An 8,669-nucleotide genomic window follows, 5' to 3' on the forward strand; every position below is an offset into this window, starting at 1 on the left:
CCCGGCTGTGCATAGCAATTTGTCTGGAGACGACCGGCTTTGCGCTGGAACTTTGCACCAAAGTTTCCATATCTGAACTGACGTACTTTAATGACAGGCACAGGAAACGATGGTCAATAAAAACGCATTCTCGTTGCATTTTGATAATAATGTATCAATCACAATGACACGGAAATTATGCCTCCTCCCAACAGAAGGGCCATGGTCTATTTTTAGCCCTGCTACAGTATGTCTCAGTGCTGAAAAGGCCATATTGTTGTCATGTTGTCATGGCGACTTTTAAAATTTGCATACAACTGTGAGAGTGAAACGGGTTGTTAGGTCACAAAACTTTTGAGTCCCACTGTCGTCCATTACACCTGTTTCCTTGGGCATTAAAGGTGTGCAAGTATACACATCAAAGGACTAGAAAATTCTCTTCATGGGCAGAACCGTGTAAAATAGCCCTTTCTTGTCTGGTTAACGAAAAAAGATACCCCTGATCTAAAATATGCATGGGCTACCAGCCAGTGTCACCGGGCTACCAACTTCAGAATATGGTTGCCCAAGTGGACTACCAGGGAAAAAAGTTAATTTCGAGCCCTGGGCAATATTAAACATGAAATATTTAACTTGTGATATTTCCCCTTGTCTTGGCCTGCTTGGTTTAAAAAAATGTTTAAAGGTATACAGGGACCATGTTCAAATTTAGCCATTGCTACCATGGAAAGGGGAGATCTAGCTAATCATCAGAATCATAGAGTTTGTGGGGTCACGTTAGGTCACACAAAAAATAATGCACCACTACATGACCATAATTTTACTTTAGTTAAACAATCAGAAATAATTTGTCTTCATTATTCTTTCTGGAATGAGGCAAAGAAATCAAAATAAATTATTTTAAAATGTAATTATTATACGTCGTTAATTATAATTTAAAGCCATAAAATAAATAAGTACCGGTGAATTATGTTTTAAATAAAAAAACAAAAAAACTGTGCGCTACTGTTACTGCTTGTGATAAATATAATGGTACATTGGGTAATAAGGAGGATTGGGTTCTGATACTAGTAGAATTAATTTCAGCACATAAAATTAATTTGAAGTCATAAACTTAATTCGATATTAAAATGCATAAAAAGTTAGTAAGGCCAGGAAGAAAAAATTAATTGTTCATCGGAATCGCCGCTTCTACTTTGGCATATTTGGAATTTTTTTTGATCGCGGCAAATTACTTCTGCATTACAAATATTTTTAGTACTGCTGCTGGTGGCGCCCTACACTTTGTCGGGGTTTCGCGGGCACGGGATTTTGAATGAGACTTCCAACGTGTTTGGACTTTAACAGTTGACCGCCAACACGTTGTTGTGACGTCTGAATTTGGCGAATCACAGCACAAAGTTGGTCGATTTGGCCAGAAATTTCCTCGTTTTGTAAAGGTTTGTACATGTCACATCATGAGTATTAATTTGATCGCCAATATTCGACGTGATGGCCAACAGTTAGTTCCAAAGACGCTATTCAGGTGTTTGTCTGATATTACTTTCGGCGATTTGTTCAACAAGATCGTGACAGCAGATAGACGGTGCATCCGATTGAATGAAAATTGCATCGAAAGTATAAAAATTTACGGCGATGACAAAACACATGGTTGCGTCGATGTTAAAGTATCATTTGAAGCTTGCTGTTTCTATTGTGGAGTACAAGACAGCCTTCTGAATGATGACTATATAAATTCACTCCAATCACAGTAAAGTGATGTTAGACCATTGTGTAAAATGTGTGGAGACAGTGGTAAAGAGGCTACAACATGGCAGAATGGGGCCAAAGTAAAATGAAAAAACTCAGATGCTAGGTCCCAACCAGGACAATATTAAAGGACAATACTGAATTGCTGGATTTCAGTGATTTGCTGTACATTTCAGTTTTATTCTGAGAGAATGTTGACACACTCAGAATATGTTGTGCAAACACTATGTTATTGTTGGGAAATATAGTGTTGAATTCAGTAACCAGTATCAGTGTTTCTTGTCTGAGATATTTCTGGTAAAAAGGGAAACAATTATCTTGCCTTGTCTGCATCTGTGCCAAAATGCCAGAGAACCGCGTTTACCTTCGGCCTAAAAAAAAAAAAAAAAAATTCGCTCGCCGCTCCTGGAACTTGGTCCAAAAAATCCGATGAACAAGATTTTTTTTTTCTCTGGCCTAATATACAATATAACACTTATTTGTAATGACTGCATGAAACACAATTAAAAATGCTTGAAAAATTATTTCTGGTCTATGTAAAATTAATTCTAACACACTAAAATTATAGAAAAACATAATATTTGACCAAAGTGGCCCCAATATACATTATCTTTATTATTCTTTCTAGAAATTACAATTATTATTATTATCATTATAGAACAAATGTTAACGTTTCTAAACCAAAATATCCCTTTGATATAACACATTCTGTTGATTCCTGGATTTTAGATGAAATTTTATAAAAAACTGGTAATTTTTACTCCTGAATGGTTGCTATGGAAACATCTCACATTTAAATGAGTGTGATTTCTTTTTGGTGTGCTAAGCAGAAAAACCCTTACTATCAATTTTTACATCAATCAATAGTTCTTTAATAGGAATTAGGGAAAAAGTAACATTTTCAATCCCAGAATAGTTACCATGGCAACTCAAAACATTAAAATAAGTCTGGTTTTTGTGTTCTCTGACCCGAACCCCCCGCTCGATAATTTTCATATCAATCAAAGTAATTTTTCATTGGATATTAGAAAAACTGAAATTTTCAACCCCTAAAATGGTTACCATGGAAACATGGGGCAGTGAAATTGATATCATATTTGGTCTTTTCGACCCAAAATACCCTTATGGTGAAATTTTCACGGAAATTGAACCTATTATTATTCGCGTTATTATTTCTATATAATACTTATATTAATTATTATTATTATTATATTGTTGTTGTTAAGAAGCTTTATATATGAGTCTGTGTTTTGAAAAGTTCGGTATACTAGTAGGACAGTTGCTGTCGCTATTCTTTTTTTCATAGTTTCTCTAGAGGTTTTCCGAAAACAAGGGGTTGGATCTTAATCTATTTGACTTGATGAACCGATGATAGATTGAATGTGTGTGTGTCTTCAGGTCGACCATACCAAGATCAGCAAGTATCAATAATCAATTGAAGGGGAAGGGGACCTTGTCACGAGTTAAAATAAACCTTGGGTATCATGAATGAAGAGTGTTCCCAGAGTTTTAACAGCGCAAACCAAATTAAGAGCCTGGAAGATTATCTGCGTCAAAGAACGAACATTTCGTTTTGTTTCAGTTTGGGACTCTGCCGTTCTGACCAACTGTAATTGCATTAAACCATAGACCCCCGAGAAACTCAAAGGTCTATGATTAAACTAAAAAAACACCCTTTCTCGTCCAAGGCCAACATTTCACACTTACGATACTTGATCTTTTGTCATACTGCCAGGTACTTTGCCTTCCCATAATTATTATTATTATTATTATTATTATTATTATTATTATTATTATTATTAGACTTTATTTAAAGAGGGTAATCTGAGTTAATAAACAAATTGTAATTTACATCAGAGCACTCTTGAATGATATTGTGTTGCAATTGTGCTGAGTTTGGAGATGAATGTTACATTATCAAAATTTCTAACATATCTTTGTTTTTGGAATTTCTACTTTTACGATGCGCACAAGGAATATGTGTTCGTAGTCGGTTAGCTGTTAGTTGTGTGTGTTGAATCTTTTGTTATTTCGGATCAAAAGCCCTCTTGCCTACAGAAGAGTCATGTTTAGAAAGTTAGTTTCCCCATAACTCCGTTTCTTAAATACTTTTCTATTTTAAAAGGAGCAGTGGGAGTGGTATCTGTTGTGTATGGTACTAATGTTGTAATTCTGTCGTGTTTTAAGTGAGATGATATATTTTGTCAATCACCGCTGAGTAGCTGACAGTACAAAATCACCGCACACCCTCAAAAGCACTTTTGCCAATCCTTCATCGCCCTGGCAACAAGGTGTTGTCCAAGCACCTCTTCCTTCTGCTCTATTCGACAAGACCCCCTAGGTAACAGTTAATTTCCGAATTGCCTTCGGGTACCAAATGCTTGATGTACTAAAGCGATGTCAAAATAGCAAGCTACAAGGTCCTTGTGTTGAAGGGGCTGTAGCTGCAACTTTTGATGGTATTCTCGTTCTCATTATTTTTCTTCTAAAAATCGTCTTCGTCGCCTTCTCTAAAACATTTTGAAAGACAAAGACTTAACCTTCCAAACAAAATTCATTACGCACTGTATGCGATGTTGTTGGAGGAAATAAGTAATTTTAGTCCGGACTTGAAACCAGTTGTAAGCATTGACATCGGACACGCCACACGTGCTCACTGTACTGAAATGGTAAACATCGGGTACTTGAACATGATTTGGTCAGCAACACAAGAAAACGATACCACGCCACAGGCGAAACGAAAATCGAACGTTATAGATAATGGCGCTTATAAACAGATGAACTTTGGTTTGTTGCTATTTATCCATGATTGTGTACAAGCACGTGTTTATGCCTACGTCCTTGCGCAGAAATTTTCACGCATCGTACAGAATTTCTTACGTAACTGCCTCGGTTTGTTTTCAATCAGAACATTTCCTTCGGTGTCGATGATTTAAGAGTGCTCTACACTAAGACCTGATGAAAGTCATTGCTTGCATAATACATAAGACTGGCGGGTATAGACGCCACTGTATTGAAGCCCAATAGTCGTCAAAGTAATCACCGGCGTGTAATTTCTCCTAATTTCCCGTTGGCAAGACGGCCTAAGCTCCCGTTAACTGTCCCTATGCATCATAGTTAAGGACATTTACAGGCTAGCGTGCCATTGAGAAAGCTATTTTCTGGCCATTACCTTCGGAACATAATGGCTCTGCTGCCTCAATTGCCCCAGTAGTCTGCGCTGAGCATAACGATAAGTCAGTCAGCCGCCGGGTGAAGTTATGCAGTTTGAAATTGAAGAAACTCTCAAAGGAAATCCCTAGTTTTATATTTCAAGGCAGTTTTCTGATAAAAAAAAATGTTTGATTTACCGTAATTTGGACAGATTGACTACACCTATCGCTGTTTGTTCGCCTTCGCGGCGGGATTTCACCTGCAGTGTCTTCAGCCGCGCCCGCTTTTAGAGATGAGACCGGTATGGTGCAGTCAGCATGCGTCAATGATACATTTGCGATAAGAGATGGGAGTCGATTACCGAACGTCGTTTATTTAAGAAGTCTATATATTTTAAAACCGAGAAACAAAAGCCGATGATGCGTTTCCCGAGATCACATTGCCTCGCTCCAGGAGAAAATGACTTGTACCCTTTCAGGCAGATATCTGTCAAATATGATACCTATACTGTACTGTAAGGCGGCACTCATAAATTTATTCATGCGTTTTATTCGCACGAAGCAAACATTAGAAAGTCAAACGTGTAGATGGTTTCAATCATTTTATTATACCAAGTCGATTACTTTGACAGGAAATCCGAAACGCAAATCCAAACGGACTCCTAAATATTTTGAGTGATTGGCCAACAGTGTCAAATTATTGGCGCGGCCCTTTTGTCTTGGCGCGAAATTTTCCCGCGCTGATCCTGAAGTTTGCCGGCCTTCAAAATACAATCAAGAAGCAATATCTCAACTGTTGAAACAAGCAATCCTTGGCAAAATACAGACGTACCTGCCACTACTTTATTCAAATACTGTCCAGATATAGTGTATTAAAATGGGAAAAGATGAGAACCTTACCTTAAAAAAACAGTCTGCAGCAAAATAGTTCTCCACACAGTCAAAGTAAACGCATCGGGTAAATGTTTACTCACAACACGTGAACAGCCTTTGAGGTTAGTTGGTGGATCGATCTCTCCTGAAAAACAAATAGTCAAATTTCACTAGTGTAGGGGCTTTGTGCCATCTTCCATGGTCAGCGTGCTTGTCAGAGTTCGACAAAACAGTATTTTTCCTCCTGTGTGGCGAAGATCGCTCGCACTTTATGTGTCGCGCAGAGAGGAGCAGGAGCTGTGTGTTTTGGTGAATATAAATAATGGCCACGCACCACGCCCTCAGATGACGTCCAATGACTTGACAGATTCTGTCGTCTGCCTTTGTTGATATCACGATGAAAATTGTCTCATAAACATCGTACGCCATTGAGTAAAGCCGGAGGCGAGCAACATGTTGTATATTCTACCCTTCCGCTTCGATTAGTATAACAGCATAAACGCTGTCAGGAAAGAGTATCTGGAGACAGAATAACCTGGAAAGCAAGCTACGTGATGTTTGTCGCCGACGCCTGTTGACACAATGTATCAATCAGTGACCGCCACTGTTGCCATGGAAACCGTTCCTTTCAGCTCCAAGGCACCAGTCGATTATACGACTACACGCACGCACCACATAAATAATTTGTTTGTGTTTGTCTGTATATGTGTGTTTTCATTTATGTCCGAAATTCAGATCTCTGATTCTCTGAGCCACCCAGCACTGAACGTGCATTTGTGCTGAACCAAACTTTACAAAGACAGCGTTTTACTTTCAGAAATTCACCTCAGAAAGCCATGCCGAATTTGCCTCCAGGTCTACATTTCCAAATACGGCTAATATTGCAAACTCTAATTCCTTTCAGCCTGCATGTATTGATACGTTTAAGCACCGCGGGATAGGATTGTCAAGTCCTGGAAAAGCCTGGATGCGCCATTACCATGACAACGGATTACATTCGCGCATCAACCTTGTTGTACAATCCCGTTTTATGTGAAACATCTCTCCGATATTGACACTCCATCTCTTTTGTTTCTTATATGTTCTCTTCATGTTCTTATGTACCTCAACAAAAAGAAACGCTCCAAAAATCGACGATAGATATGAGTGGTGGATACTCTCGTCACGTGTTCATTACTGAAGTCGAGATGAAAGTCAAAGCGTAAATTTAACCAAATGCAATGCAAGTAAGATATGATGAATTTTGTCGTTAGCTCTCGTGAAAATGACCCTTTAAGGCAGAACGAGTCTTGGGGACACAAATTTGGACTCTCAAACTTTTACAATTCTCTTCTCATATACCACTTGTTGGGGTTCATTTTCAAGCTCTTGGTGTAAGAAAACTTTTCACAGGCTTAGTTTTTCGAAATTCGCAAATTTTATTTTTCTCATAGAGTTAACACATGGATGGTAGCCATTTTGAATATTAAATATCGGTAAATTTTGGGTTATTTGTTTCTGTAGTACCAAATTTGTACGGCGACCATCGATTTTTATTCTTGATTTTGAAAGAGAATGGTTGAAAGATTAGCGCAAAAGTTTAAGTCTTTCTCTTTCGAGGCGTATACTAAAAATGTTATAATTTTTAAAACACGCTTTTGAAAAGGAAAGAAATACGGCATTGAACATTTTGGAAGTTCGATCACTTTTTCAATTTTTGAGCAAGACGTGAGGCAGTAGGCAGAAGTTCAACGAGAGATCACTGTAACCAGGATAACATATTTCGTGGGGTGAAGGCGCGGCGACCCTCTCTCTCTCTCTCTCTCTCTCTCTCTCTCTCTCTCTCTGAATCGAAAACGGACATTCTATCCATTTTACATGCATTTTTTACTCGCTGATAATATATCGCCTCGAGGTCAGAATTACAACCCACGATGGCATATTGTAACTTAGTGCACAGTCCTTGTGAGTGTCACAGCGAGGGTTCTTGGTAGCGTATGTTGCCATGGCGACTAAAGCGCATGGGATTATCCAGTTAAATCAACAGACTCTGTAGTGTACGCGGAAGTACTTAGCCAAATAATGCAGATTAAGTTTTAAGGCAAAGAGTTTTCATATTTGGACTGTAATTAATTTGATACGACGGCATCGAACGGCCTAGATTACTTATTTCTAATCCACAACAAAAAAGGATTTCTTATAGCAGAATATAAATGTCGCCAGTCATTGGCTGCTTGTGACATTCACTAACATCCATCAAGTTTTACCAAAACGTTTGAAATGAGAATAAAAATACAGCATAAACCATATACAAAGTCAATACACCTGCCAAGTTGCATCTTAAGGAAGGACGCGCCTCGGGGACAGATTTTCGAACTCTCAATTTTTTACAATACTGTTCTGTTTTACCGCTTGTGAAGTGAATAAAGTTTATGAAATTGAATATTGAATTTTTCCTCATAGAATCGACACAGGGATGCAGCAATTCTGAATTACAGTTGAGTTTTTAGACAATATGCATTATATTTCTTTAGTGTCAAACCCCTGCGTTTTATAATCAGTTTCGAAATGCGATGGTTTGAAGTTTCTTTGTAGAAAGTTCGACCAAAGTTTAATTTTTTTTCTGTTTTTATGCACGTACCACCTTTAAGCGCCTAATGCATACACATATACGCTGAAACACCGATTACATAGAAATCTAGCGTTGATACTGATTTGTTGCGACGTTGTCTTTCTCGTGACGTTAAAACTAAACGACCATTGGTATCGGACAAGCGTCAAATATTGACGGATTTACCGCACTAGCTTCACTGTGTCGCTTTGACGAACGTAAACAAGTCGCATGATTTTCAGTTTCGCTGATTTTCAGGACTTTTTTTATTCGGCCTTCTTTTCAATTCTATGAATTCATAATGAAGTCTTTTCCTCGGGACAGAG

At 38.1% G+C, this 8,669-nt stretch overlaps 1 protein-coding gene across 1 annotated transcript in view; it reads right to left on the bottom strand.

Moving 5' to 3' along the window:
- Nucleotides 1-6,282, bottom strand: part of LOC139126053 (B-box type zinc finger protein ncl-1-like) — a 30,619-nt gene extending 24,337 nt beyond the window's left edge. Inside the window, exon 1 of the mRNA XM_070692113.1 lies at nt 5,781-6,282. The gene's annotated coding sequence lies outside the window, so the exon portion shown is untranslated. The remainder of the gene's footprint in view (nt 1-5,780) is intronic.
- Between the last annotated feature and the right edge of the window lie 2,387 nt (nt 6,283-8,669).

This window comes from Ptychodera flava, assembly GCF_041260155.1.
Source record: "Ptychodera flava strain L36383 chromosome 3 unlocalized genomic scaffold, AS_Pfla_20210202 Scaffold_26__1_contigs__length_13983176_pilon, whole genome shotgun sequence".
Taxonomy (NCBI): Eukaryota; Metazoa; Hemichordata; class Enteropneusta; family Ptychoderidae; genus Ptychodera; species Ptychodera flava.